Source organism: Podarcis bocagei (assembly GCF_964188305.1).
Source record: "Podarcis bocagei genome assembly, chromosome: 3".
Classification (NCBI taxonomy): Eukaryota; Metazoa; Chordata; class Lepidosauria; order Squamata; family Lacertidae; genus Podarcis; species Podarcis bocagei.
This window is the reverse complement of record NC_138127.1, coordinates 76,611,020-76,625,346: the sequence shown is the minus strand read 5'-3', so window position 1 is coordinate 76,625,346 and position 14,327 is coordinate 76,611,020.

Below are 14,327 nucleotides of genomic sequence, written 5' to 3'. Positions count from 1 at the left end.
CTGCTCTGGTTCGCCAGAAGTGGCTTAGTCATGCTGGCCACATGACCCAGAAGCTGTACGCTGGCTCCCTCGGCCAATAAAGCGAGATGAGCGCCGCAACCCCAGAGTCGGCCACAACTGGACCTAATGGTCAGGGGTCCCATTACCTTTACTAGTGCTGAGATTCAACAAGTGCACGCAGGTGAGTTATGGACTAAACTGTTGCTGCTGCTTCCCCTTCAGTTGATGACGTCCGTGGGAGAGAGGCTATTGTTCAATTAAACAGGTTGGTGGGACATCCAGCCTCCATGTAAATTAAAGAAAAAAACTCAGTTACCTCCTCCCCACCTTTGTTTTTTGCTCAGATATCGTGGAGTTTACATCATTCCTGCTTGGCTGGGGACATGCCATGAATAAGAAAGAAGAAGCTTCACTGAGTCTGTGTTCTTATTTTGAATGGCGTGGCAGCAACTGCAGAATGGAGGAATAATGGTGGCAAAAACAGATGTGGCCTGCCGTTCTCCCTAAAAAAGTCCACAAACAAAAATGTGCTCTTTAGCAGGGATAGTATATCTATGACGCCTCCAAAACTACCAATCCCTTTCCACCGGTACAGCTTCTCCTGATGAAATAGGAGCAGAGCTTAGATGCCACACCTAGCTTAATGTCTCCTATAAACCGGAGTTTATCAACAGGGAAATTGGAGTTAATAAATCATGGTTCATTATCATACCCACTGTCTTATACTGCCTATCCTAAATTTGTGATAGGATCAAATAACAATAAATAAAACCCCAGAGTTTACAAATGTATCCTTGTTACCAAACTTGCACCCTGTGCACAACTGTGGATTGAGTTCTAGAATATAGACAATAACAGAAGGTTTTTATTTTTCAGAATAAGATCACCCCTCCAAGTTTTAGTGTGATGGCACTGAGAGAGCATGAGAGAGACTGGATGGGGAGTCTAGAAAACTAGCAACTCTAGCTCCTAATATGCACTGTGCCACTCGCCCTTTGCCATGTTTAACATGTCTATGAATGAAATGGGCAAAAATAGGAAGCAGCACAGTCAAGTCACCTCTGCACACCTATATATATCTATATATCCTCTGTATATCAACACACCAGCTTCCAGCTCCTCTCTTTCGGAAGACTGCAAATATACATATTTTTTAAAAAAGTAGGTTTGTGGAAACGCTAACGGAGGAGAGGGTACTAGAGAACAACGTTGCACACTAGTTCGAAACATGCCCACCTGCATGTATGGACAACAGGGACAGCAGCTTCAGATGACATTACTGTGTGAATGTGTGCACAACTGCAAACCACTGTGTATAAAGCACACTGGGGGGGGGAAATGCCCCCCCTTTACAAAGCCCTAATTGTGCCCAACAATTGACACCCGGAATCCAGTACTTGTGACAATTACAGATCCATGCTCCTCACAGCAAACAACAGTGAGTGTCCACAAAGAATAAGAGGGGCAGCAGGGAAGAAAGCGATGCCCTTTTGTGAATCTCTTACTTGAGTAGCTGTGCCCTTCATCTTGCTTCATGGCGCAAAAATAAAGGCTCAACGGGAAGATGGGTTATACTTTAACCACTAGATGTCACCCTTGTTCTAAACTTAGGCAGATTTATTTTGGGGGAAACCCATAATACCCAACGCAGCCATTCCAAATATATGCACTGAAATTGGTACTTGAGGAACTTTCTAAGTTACCCTTTCAGTACTGGTAACTGGGTATTATTGCCTGTTCTAGAATTCGTAATGTGAGAACGAAAGCCAATTCTGACACCATCTCAGATGCAAGTCCCCATCGCATCATTTCCTGTGTTATGAAATGGAAATATTAAGACAATGCTATTTAATTACTTGTTAATTTCAGTGGCCAACACACAACTAAGAACTTGAGACTGGCAGCCCATACAACAATATAATAGAATCCTTTTAATGAGTCAGAGTCAGCCCTAACTATTCAGCATGGTTGAGGTGGTATAACTCAGAAAGTAGATTCTGATGCACCGTTTGGGAAAACATATTTGCCTTATTTTGATACCATTTAATTTTAAGCTGGTTTTGTTGAGCATTGCTTAGTTGGAAAAAGGCTATTATCTGAGATAGCCAATATATATCAGTCCTTGAGGCTGAAAATTTAAATGGGGCCAGTGGCGTAGCGTGGGGGGTGCAGGCTTTCTTGAACTTCTAGGGTAAGAGAGCTTGTAGTCTATTTGACAAGCACAGGGGTGCTGCGTCAAAGGGGTTCCAGGAAATGCCCTGGGCCCAAGCATGAAAATTCAAGGGGACATTCTCAGAGTCTTCTGTGAAGGAACAATTGTTAAGGCAATACTATCACATCATTTTGCTTCGATATAGGGCATTTCAGGATTCAACACACTTCAAAGCACTCTCAGTAATCTCCCATTACCCCTAGCCATTGACCATGCTTGCTGGCACTTAGTTCAGCAATATATGGAAGGCCAAAGGTTCGCCACACCCAGTGCCATTTTTAAGAAAAAGACATGCCAGAATTTACTATGAATGCCTCCCTTGTTCTCTTATAATGCCAATGGCGCTCACCTGAGAGGTGCTGGAACTGAATTCCGGTGAGTTCTGGCTGAGAAACAGCCCAGCCACACCTGCTTTACAACAAGGAGGGAGAACTCCAATTCCCATCAGCCCTAGCCAATAGTCAAAGATGATGGGAGCTGCAGTCCAGCAATGTCCGGAGGGCCAGTTTTCCCACTCCTGCCTAACAATCCCTGTGGAACATAGACCAGTATTACCCTTTTACCTACTACACTGATATTGCAGGTGTGCTCGCTCTAGGCAAATAGCCACGGATATGCCCTCTCCACTCCTGGCAACATCTTAACTGGCTGCCTGGAGCCCCATTCAGGCATTTTGGCAGAGTCCGGACCACAAAGACAACAATCCAAGGTCTTAGTGCTGGCCTTCAAACCTCTACACGGCTTGGGACACCCAAATACTTGAACAAATGTTTCCACATGAAACTACCCATTCACTGAGGTCCATAACTGAAGCCTTCCTCTGGATTTCCTCCCCATCTGAGACAGGGACTGGAGTGAGGGTCTTTTCAGTGGTGGCGCCCCATTTGTGGAATTCCCTCCCTAGAAAGGATCTCCTGACACCCATTGGCTACCAGTTTGTCAGCAGGCAGGGACTTCAATCTCCTCCCAGCCTTTTTAAGCTTTTGAGCCGTGAGCTTTAATTGTTTTAATCTGCTGGTTTCGCTTGCTGGCCTCATTGTGTGTGTGTGCTTTGAGCCATCTGTTTTTATCCTGTTTTATATAATTTTGTATTGTTGGTAACTGCATTGGGAACCAGTTGGTTGGAGGGTGGTTTACAAATTGATTAAAACAAGCAAGCAAGCAAGCAAACAAACAAACAAACAAACAAACAAACCAACCAACCAACCAACCCCAGAATGAATAAATGCAGCTTGAATTCACAGAGGTTCTGTGCAAAGGACCTGATCAGTACATGGTGGGTCCAGGGAAGCCATTTCCCCTCCCCTTTCATGTATTCATTCTCCTCTCATCATTTGCTGTTCACACAGGGCTAGCATTGTGTCAGAGCCACTGAGATGCATTTCTTCCTCCATCGCAGGCATGCAATAGTCAGTTCCTCCCTTGACAGCACACGCCACTAATCGCAGGCATCTGACTCTTATAATACAAAAGGAGAAGATAATTTCTTTTCTCTCTGTGTGTGTATATATGTGAGTGAGTGAAAAGGTCAAGGATAATGAAAGCTGCTAATTAGAAAGCATCTGGCTATTCAGACCAGCCACTTCCCTAATGCATACAATACTTTTAATGATGCTCTTGTTCAACAGTACTTAGCCAATTTTCTATAATGCAATAATAAGTCTGATGCTTCCTTGCCAAGTCATAGCAGATGTTTGGAGTTCTGCTGAGCGGCTTCCCCGCAGAAGGAAAAAAACCCACAGTCACCTTGATTCAGAGTTCATTCGAAGTGCAGTCGAGTTGCATTACTTACATCTATAGGGAATCATTTCCTCAAATGTGGTGCCCCAAATGAAAGGGAGTGCAGTCAATGAGGTCTTATCTCGAGTTGAATATAGCCTCTCTGTGTCTCAGGGGATGCTTTTGCATATAGTCTGGATGTTTCACCTGGTCCAGGTGGGGAACTTCAGGCCTGGGGACTTCATGTCATCTCCATCTGGCCCTGGGAACTCTTCCCAGACCATGCTGACTGATTGTTACTATTTTAAAAAATTAGTTTCATTAAATTTCTATTCAATCCTTGCTCCCAAAGGAGCTCAGGGTGGCCACTGAGGGAGCGGGGGATGACCACTGTGGGAAGGGAAATGGAGTATCCTGAAAGAAAGCAAGGCTAAATCCAATGCTGGTGCTGATAATGCCAAGCTTGCAGGTTCGATCCTCATATGGGGCAGCTGCATATTCCTGGGGGTTATCATTATCATTATCATTATCATTATCATTATCATTATTACTACTATTCCACCCATCTGTGCAACTTACAGCATATAATCAAGCACTAAAAATTCCCTAAACAGGGCTGCCTTTATATGTCTTCTAAAAGTTGCTTAGTTCTTTATCTCCTTGACATCTGGAGCGAGGGTGTTCCACAGGAAGGGCGCCACTACCGAGAAGGCCCTCTGCCTGGTTCCCTGTAACTTCGCTTCTCATAGTGAGGGAACCAGCAGAAGACCCTCAGAGGAGGACCCCGGTGTCTAGCCTGAGTGATGGGGGTGGAGACGCTCCTTCAGGTATACTTCAGGGCTTGGATTAGATGGTCCTCCAGGTCCCTTTCACCTCTACAATTCTATGAATCCTGAAAAGCAGCACTCCACATTGGAACATTTTGTTGCTTATCCCTCCTTAATGATCACCTCTTAAAAATTCCCCAAGCTCCTAGAAGTTCCTATTTGTCTTTTTTTTATATAAAATTTTTTTATTGGTTTTACAACATTTTTTGAACAATACAAACAAATAAAAAGACAAACAAACATGTATAATTTCATGACCTTTTTTCCATAATCCTCATTTCTCGGACTTCCCCATACCTCCCCTTTCTGCATCCCAATTTACTAAATTCTTTCAGCAACTTCTAAACAGTTTTTGTCAAATATATGTTCTCTTAATTTTTTCTTTGACTTAATCTTATGTCACTGTATCCCTTTTTCTCTCAACACTTCGACATTTAGCATTCCTCAATTTTATAATAGTTCTTAAGATAGATTTTAAATTTCTTCCAGTCCTCTTCCGCCGTCTCTTTCCTCTGGTCACGGATTCTGCCAGTCATCTCAGCCAATGTCATATAGTCCATCACTTTCATCTGCCACTCTTCCACGGTGGGTAGGTCTTGTGTCTTCCAATACCTTGCGATGAGTATTCTTGCTGCTGTCGTAGCATACATAAAGAAAATTCTATCTTTCTTTGACACCGATTGGCCGACTATGCCCAAGAGAAAGGCTTCTGGTTTTTTTGGGAAAGTACATTTAAGTACCTTTTTCATTTCATTATATATCATTTCCCAGAAAGCCTTAATCTTCGGGCACGTCCACCAAAGGTGGAAGAAGGTACCTTCGGTTTCTTTACACTTCCAGCACTTATTGTTGGGCAGATGATAAATTTTTGCTAGCTTGACTGGGGTCATGTACCACCTGTAAATCATTTTCATAATGTTTTCCTTTAAGGCATTACATGCCGTAAATTTTATACCGGTGTTCCACAACCATTCCCAGTCAGCAAACATAATGTTATGACCAATGTCCTGTGCCCATTTAATCATAGCCGATTTAACTGTTTCGTCCTGTGTATTCCATTTCAGCAGCAGATTATACATTCTTGACAAATTTTTTGTATTGGGTTCTAACAATTCAGTTTCTAATTTTGATTTCTTCACCTGGAAGCCAATTTTCCTATCTTGTTTATAGACCTCCATTATTTGGTAATAATGGAGCCAATCTCGTACTTTAGGTTTCAGTTTCTCATGGCTCTGTGACTTCAATTTATCTCCATCCTGTTCCAAGATTTCCCAATACTTTGGCCACTCAGCCTCCATATTGAGTTTTTTCAATGCCTTAGCCTCCAAGGGTGACAACCATCTAGGGGTTTTGTTTTCCAACAAGTCTTTGTATCTTATCCAAACATTATATAATGCTTTTCTGACAATATGATTTTTAAAGGCCCTATGCACTTTGATTTTGTCATACCATAGATATGCATGCCAACCAAACGCATTATTAAAACCTTCTAAATCCAAAATGTCTGTATTATCGAGGAGCATCCACTCTTTCAGCCAGCAAAACGCTGCTGCTTCATAGTACAATTTTAAGTCCGGCAGGGCAAATCCCCCTCTTTCTTTTGCATCCGTCAGTACTTTAAATTTTATTCTGGGCTTTTTGCCCTGCCAGACAAATTTCGAAATGTCTTTCTGCCACCTCTTGAAACAGTCCATCTTGTCCAAAATCTGCAAGGTTTGAAACAAAAATAACATTCTAGGCAATACATTCATCTTAATAACTGCAATTCGGCCTAACATTGACAATTTCAAATTTGACCATATTTCTAGATCTTTTTTAATTTCTGACCAACATTTTTCATAATTGTCTTTATACAAATTCAAATTTTTAGATGTCAGGTAAACCCCTAGGTATTTCACCTTCTTAACCACTGTCAAACCTGTCTCATCCTGGAATTTCTCCCTCTCCATGACTGTTAAATTTTTTTTCTAATACTTTAGTCTTTTGTTTATTCAGTTTAAATCCAGCTACCTGGCCAAATTGTTGAATTATCTCCAACACCCTTTTCGTACTAGTGTCTGGCTCTTGTAAGGTCAAAACTAGGTCATCTGCAAAGGCCCTTAGCTTGTAATGTTTGGCTCTGACCTGTACACCTTTAACCCGCTGGTCATCTCTTATCATATTTAGCAACACCTCCAGAACAGAAATAAAAAGCAATGGGGAAATTGGGCACCCCTGTCGTGTCCCTTTTTCTATCTTAAATTCTTCAGTTATCACATTATTTACAATCAACTTAGCCTTTTGTTCAGAATATATCGCACCCATACCATTCTCAAATCCTTGGCCTACCCCCATCCCATGAAGATTCTTTTTCATAAAACTCCAAGAGATATTGTCAAAGGCTTTCTCCGCGTCCACAAAGATCAGGACAGCTTTAGTGTTTATATTCACCTCTAGTAGTTCTAAAATATCTATTATATTCCTCACATTGTCTGATAGGTGCCTTTTAGGGAGAAAGCCTGCTTGGTCCTGAAGTTCCTATTTGTCTTGGGCACAAGAGAGCTCTTTTATTCTGGTTTCTTCTTCCCATTGCACTGCTGCCAGCAGCCTTTCATTCACTGAATTACAGATGGCATTGGATATAAGTCCTGCTCCCACTGAGGCTGTGAACTTCTAGACTGTAAGCAACTAGGAGTCATTTCTCGTTCTGTAGCTCCATATCGTTGCTGAGGTTGAGTATCCAACTGGTATGTCAATGCTTCAGTGAGTATACGTTTGGTCATACATACCTCCAGAATTATAGCTTAATATCCTCTAAGTGCTTATATACCTTTATACAGGTATACAAGACCCTTCAGAGTCCCCCTGCACTATGAACTGAGGCACATAAGCATGGCCAGAGAGAGGGAATTTTCAGTAGTGGCACCCCAGTTATGGGACAGGCTCCCCATAACTTGGCCAACTTGTGCCATCTTTGCAGTACTTTCAGCACCAAGTGAAGACCTTCCTGCTACACCAGGGTTTTTAAATAATTCATGTAATCTGGGCTTTTCTGTTTCGAATTTCTATTTTAACTTTTGGAGTGCAGTGGGGGAGTTGTATTTTTGTTGCATTGCTTTTGATGTTATGGTTTTGCTTCCCAGACAAATTTATGTTATGGAGTGGCACACAATTGCCATAAACAAAAGACAATAAAATCTATAAATAAGTTAATTGGGCACAGTCCACCAAGCTCTGCATGTGGACACCCCTCTGGACCTCATCCATTTCGAGAATGCTTGCAAGAAATCATCACACAGGGGACAGTTGGTATTTCTAAACTGGCTGATTTCCATGAGATTTGTTCTTTATCTTAGCTTCTTGAAAAGAAAAGCAATTGTTCAAAATATAATAGAATCGAGGGAATAAACAGATTCTCTGCAGCACTGAACTTTTTTTTTGAACAGAGTTTCTAAAGCACTCAAATCCATATTCATATCTGGAACAAATCTCGGAGTTGCATCAGATTTTGAAGGATGTCTCCCAGATGGCTCTTACGGATTCTTGTTTTTCACTGTACAGAAAACATATTTTCCTTGCAGCACAGTTTTCTATCAGCAACATTCCAACAACCTTCGTTGGATGCCTTTTTGCAGTTCCAATTAAACAAATTAGGACTAGCAATAAAGGCCCATTTACTTGTAAGCTGGGAGTTTCTTAATTACCCACACATGAAATCTTTTTATTTGCTGCTGGTTATTTTCGGCGAATGCTTTGTTTGAAACCCTCAGTATCCAATCTGGGCACAAATGAAATAATGAATTGGGCCACTTTGGGATGTTCATTTTGAGCACACTGGAGAGGAGGCAGTGGAAGAGAGTGCTGAGTTACTGCGTAATGGGGAATACAATGTTTGTTCTGTCATTTTCTAAGAAAGGTGAAACGCAAACAAAAAATAAGCATGTATTTTCAAACAAATGACTTGGCACTACCAGCCCACACAAACTGTTGAGTCCTTCTGGAGTTTGATTGCACATGACTCAGTCACAGTCATCCTTCACGCAAAAAAATAAAATAAACACATGCTAGGAGGGGGGGAAAGCATATATATGTAAGCAATACCCAACTTAAAATTCCAGATTGTGTTCTCAAAATTGAAGGCCTTAATTAAATTGAATCATAGGTAATTAAGGATGGAAGTCCAATCGAAGCATCTAAACATACTTTTGAAACAAGCTGTGTCATTCAGCTCCCCATAACAAAGGAGAACACACATCTCAAGCCAGCAATTCTTGAGGAGGAGCAGGTCACCTTAACAGACTATATTCATGCAAAATTACAGCACACAGAGAGCCATGGGAAGAAACTGTAGCTCAGTGATGGGGCACGTGCCTTGCAGGCAGAAGGTTCCAGGATTAATCCCTGGCACCTTCAGTTTGACGGGCCAGGTAGCAGATAAATAGGAAAGGTCACTTTCTGAGACACTGTAGAGCAGTTGCCAGTCAAAGCTGAATAGAAAATACTAAGCTAGGTATAGTCTGACCTGGAGTGATGCTATGGTAGTCTTCGCTGTAGGCCCCATTTGCACTGTGCATTTAAAGCAGTGCCATACCATTTTAAACAGCCACAGCTTCCTGCCAAGAATCCTGGGAACTGGATTTTGTTAAGGGTGCTGAGGGCTGTTGTTGTTTAATCGTTTAGTTGTGTCCGACTCTTCATGACCCCATGGACCAGAGCACACCAGGCACTCCTGTCTTCCACTGCCTCCCGCAGTTTGGTCAAATTCATGTTGGTAGCTTTGAGAACACTGTCCAACCATCTTGTCCTCTGCCATCCCCTTCTCCTTCTGCCCTCCATCTTTCCCAACACAAGGGTCTTTTCCAGGGAGTCTTCTCTTCTCATGAGGTAGCCAAAGTATTGGAGTCGCAGCTTCAGGATCTGTCCTTCTGCCCATCAGGGCTGATTTCCTTAAGAACGGATAGGTTTTATCTTCTTGCAGTCCATGGGACTCTCAAGAGTCTCCTCCAGCACCATAATTCAAAATCATCAATTCTTTGGCGATCAGCCTTCTTTATGGTCCAGCTCTCACTTCCATACGTCACTACTGGGAAAACCATAGCTTTAACTATACGGACCTTTGTTGACAAGGTGATGTCTCTGCTTTTTAAGATGCTGTCTAGGTTTGTCATTGCTTTTCTCCCAAGAAGCAGGCGTCTTTTAATTTTTGTGGCTGCTGTCACCATCTGCAGTAATCATGGAGCCCAAGAAAGTAAAATCTTTCACTGCCTCCATTTCTTCCCCTTCTATTTGCCAGGAGGTGTTGGGACCAGTGGCCATGATCTTCGTTTTTTTGATGTTGAGCTTCAAACCATATTTTGCGCTCTCCTCTTTCACCCTCATTAAAAGGTTTCTCCTCACTTTCTGCCATCAAGGTTGTGTCATCTGCACAGTGGCGTAGCGTGGGGGGTGCAGGGGGGCCCGGCCGCACCGGGCGCAACATCTGGGGGTTAGGGGGCACAAATCCACGGGTTAGGGGGCGCAAATTACTTGCCTTGCCCCGGGTGCTGACAACCCACGCTATGCCACTGCATCTGCATATCTGCATCTGCACATAGTCAATGAAGCAGAAGTAGAGGTCTTTCTGTTAGGAGACCCCTATTCTTCCCAGAGGCACAAGTCCAAAGTTGGGGCTGATTGTCAGACCACTCTGGGAATGGTAGCTCTGTGAAGAGGAAAGGACTCTTGAAATATACTCAGAGTCGCAAAGTGATTTCATGCTCTTTATTCAGCTCATAGTGGTGAGGAGGAATGAATGAAAGTCCCCTCACAGTATCTGCTTTATATACATTATTTACACAATGGGCTGCACATGATTGGCTAATTCCAGAATTCTACTGTAAGCCAATCAGGTTGTGGATTCACTTCTATCTGGAGCAGGATTGGGTGGTTCTTGCCAACCAATCATACTGCTGCATTGTTCTAGGACCAATCAGACTGCTTCAGTTTGGATCCTATTCAACTCAGTACATAACACCCCTCCCCTCTAAGTTCCAGTCCTGCCCGGGAGGTCGCATTCATAGTCCTCAAGGCATGCCGGCGGCCTACGTGTGCGTTGCGGCCTGGGGTGTTCCCTGGTCCGGGCTCCAGGTTCTGGCTCATGTTCCAAGGATGCTGGCTGTGATGGGGCTGTTTGGTCTGGTGCAACCGGCTCGCTCAGGCGTGGTTCTGGTTCCGGTGTCCTTTCGGCCTCACGGGTCCTCTCTGTATTTACTGATTCTGCCTCTCCTGCTGGCCCCTCCTGCTCTATGGGCCTCACTGCCCCGCTGTTCCCTTGGGACTCCTCTGACCTGTCCTCCTCCTGGGTTTCTCCCGGGAATCGTCGCCGTATCTGGTCGCAGTGGCGACGCCAGCATTGCCCTCCATCCGTTAGCACCTCGTACGACACTGGGCCAGTGACCCTGGTGACTGTGGCGGGTACCCATGCTGGGCCTGCCCCAAAATTCTTTGCGTACACTGGGTCCTGGGCCTCGAAGGTCCGGGGGTTCCTGCCTTCCCCCACCACTACCTCATCCTGAGCTCTATCGGGGTGAAGGCGGTCCAATCTGATTGCAAGGCGCCGACCCATTAGTAGTTCAGCGGGGCTCCGGCCAGTCGTTGAGCTGGGGGTGCTGTGCTGTGCTAGAAGGAATGTGGCAAGGCGGTAATCCCAGTCCCCTTGCGTCATGCGGCGGAGGGTGTCCTTGGTGGTCCGCACCATGCGTTCTGCTTGGCCATTGGTGGCAGGGTGGAATGGCGCCGAACGGATGTGGCGGATGGCGTTCTGCGCTGTGAAGGTTTGGAATTCTCCTGACGTAAATGCAGTCCCGTTGTCTGAGACGAGAGTGTCAGGGAGCCCATGGGTTGCAAACAGCCTGCGTAGTACCCGGATGGCTGCGGACGTGGAAGTGGACGGTACCAGTGCGACTTCCAGCCATTTGGTGTAGGAGTCCACCACTATGAAGAATGTTTTCCCCTGAAAGGGGCCAGCGAAATCCACATGCAGGCGTGACCATGGTGCTCGGGCGGACTCCCAGGACTGGACTGGGGCCCTTGGGGGATCTGGGCGGGATTCTTGGCAGGCCTGGCAGTGTTTGACCCAGGCCTCTATCTCTCCATCGATCCCCGGCCACCACACATAACTCCTGGCAAGGGCCTTCATTCTTACTACCCCTGGATGTGTCTCGTGTAGGGCTGTGAGGACCCTTTTGCGGAGGGGCTGGGGAACAACGACTCTGCTTCCCCATAACAGGCACCCCTTGTGGGCCGACAGTTCATGTTTGCGGGTTGTGTAGCCGGCGAATTCTGGCCCGGGGCTGTTGTTGGGCCATCCCCTCCACACCCAGTCCAGGACCCGGGAGATGACCCTATCTTTCTTGGAATGGTGTGCAACTTCTTGTGCCTGAATGGGGCGGTCGGGAAGCAGCTCCAGGCTCATAACCTCTTGTGCAGGTGCTGGGTCGGGGCCTGTTTCCGGTAGTGGTAGCCTGCTGAGGGCATCCGCATGGCCCATCGCCTTCCCAGGTCGGTGAATCAGTGCATACTGGTAGCTGGCAAGGAAAATTGACCACCTGAGGACGCGAGGAGACAGCACTTGGGGGGTCTGCTTTTCGGGAGCAAACAAGCCAAGCAACGGCTTGTGGTCAGTCACCACGGTGAAGGGCCGCCCGTACAAGAAATCATGGAATTTTTTTACTCCCTTCACGATTGCCAGACCCTCCTTGTCGATTTGCGAGTAGTTCCGCTCGGTTGCGTTGAGTGTCTGGGAAAAGTACGCCACCGGTACCTCTCTTCCATCCGGGAGTTGGTGCCCCAGGACAGCGCCAATGCCATAGGGTGAGGCGTCGCATGCTAGCACCACCGGCAGCCTCTCGTCGAAGTGTGCCAAGACAGAATTTGAGACAAGCAAGTCCTTGACTGCCTGGAATGCGGCCTCCTGGCGCTGGCCCCACACCCAAGGGGCCCGCTTGTCCAGGAGTCTGTGTAGGGGCTCCGCTACCGCCGCCTTATGGGGAAGGAATGGTAAAAGTTCAATAGTCCCAAGAAGGCCTGAAGTTCAGTCTTGCTCTTGGGCGCTGGGGCATCACAAATGGCCCGTACCTTGTCCCCAGTCGGGTGGACCCCTTCTGCGTCCACCATAAATCCCAGAAAGTCCACCTGAGGCACTCCTAGTAGACATTTTTCCCGCTTCACCTTGAGACCCGCCGTCTGGAAACGGTGCAGAACGGTGCGGAGGCGGTCCTCAAACTCCTCTGGTGTGGGCCCGGCAATCAACACATCATCGAAGAAGGGGGTGACGCCAGGAATCCCTTTAAGGAGAGAGTCCATTAGATTCTGGAATATGCCTGGTGCCACGCTGACCCCGAATTGCAGCCGCTTTACCCTGAACGCTCCTCTGTGCGTCACAATCGTCTGTGCCTCTGCTGTGGCCTCATCTACTGGCAGCTGTTGATATGCTTGGGCCAAGTCCAGCTTGCCAAAAATTTTCGACCCAGCCAGGGTGGCAAGGACATGGCTGACCACTGGCACTGGGTATGCGTGGGCCGTGAGGGCCTTGTTTATGGTACATTTGTAGTCTGCGCAGATACGGACCGAACCATTAGGCTTGACGGGAGTGACGATTGGGGTTTCCCAGGGGGCATTAGGCACCGGCTCCAGCACTCCTTGCTCCACGAGTCGGTCCAATTCCTCGTCTATACGGGGTTTCAAGGCGAACGGGACCCGGCGGGCCTTGAGCCTGACCGGTCGTACTGTGGGGTCAAGCTGTAGCGCAATGGGGGGGCCCGTATACTGTCCCAATTTTCCGTCGAAAACCCCTGGAAATTCCTTGCATATGGCGTCCACGTCCACTTGTAAGCTAGTGTGGTTCACCCCGGTGACAGCTAGCCCCAGTGGTCCAAACCATGCCAATCCCAGTAAGCTAATGTAGGGGCCCTTGACCACAAGCAAGTCCAGTTGCTGCGTCCGCCCTCGGTATTGCACCCTGAAGGTCCCCACCCCCATTGTGGGGACCTTACGTTTCTGGAAGTCCCGTAGGGTGAATGGGGCCGGCCTGAGTTTGGGACCCCCAGTAGGACACAGTTTCCTTAAGGTCCTTGCCGAGATTATGGATAGAGTTGAACCCGTGTCAAGCTCCATGCGGCATGGGGCCCCCTCTATCTGTACCTCTACATAAATTTTCTCTACGTTGGGGTGGGGCAACTGGTATACCTGGCAGTCCGTGAGCTCCGTCGAGTTGCCTTGGTGCGTTGGGCCCCGGGACCTGGGGCTCTTGGGTTGGTCATCTGATGCCTGGTGTCGGGTGAGCCGAGCCCGACACACCCGGGCGATGTGTCCCAATTTTCTGCACTGCCTGCACTCTGCGTTGCGGAAACGGCAGGTCCTCCTCTCGTGACTCTCCCCGCAGCTTGCGCAGTTCCCTCCTTCTCGTCGAGGCAGCTGTGGTCTGTGCGCTGCTTGAGTGCGCTGCTGTACTCGGTGCACCTCCTCCCTGTCGGATCCTGAGTCGTCGGTGAGGTCTTCGTGGTGGACCCTCGGTTGGGATGGCAGGCTCGGCCGTGCCTCTTGCGTCGACC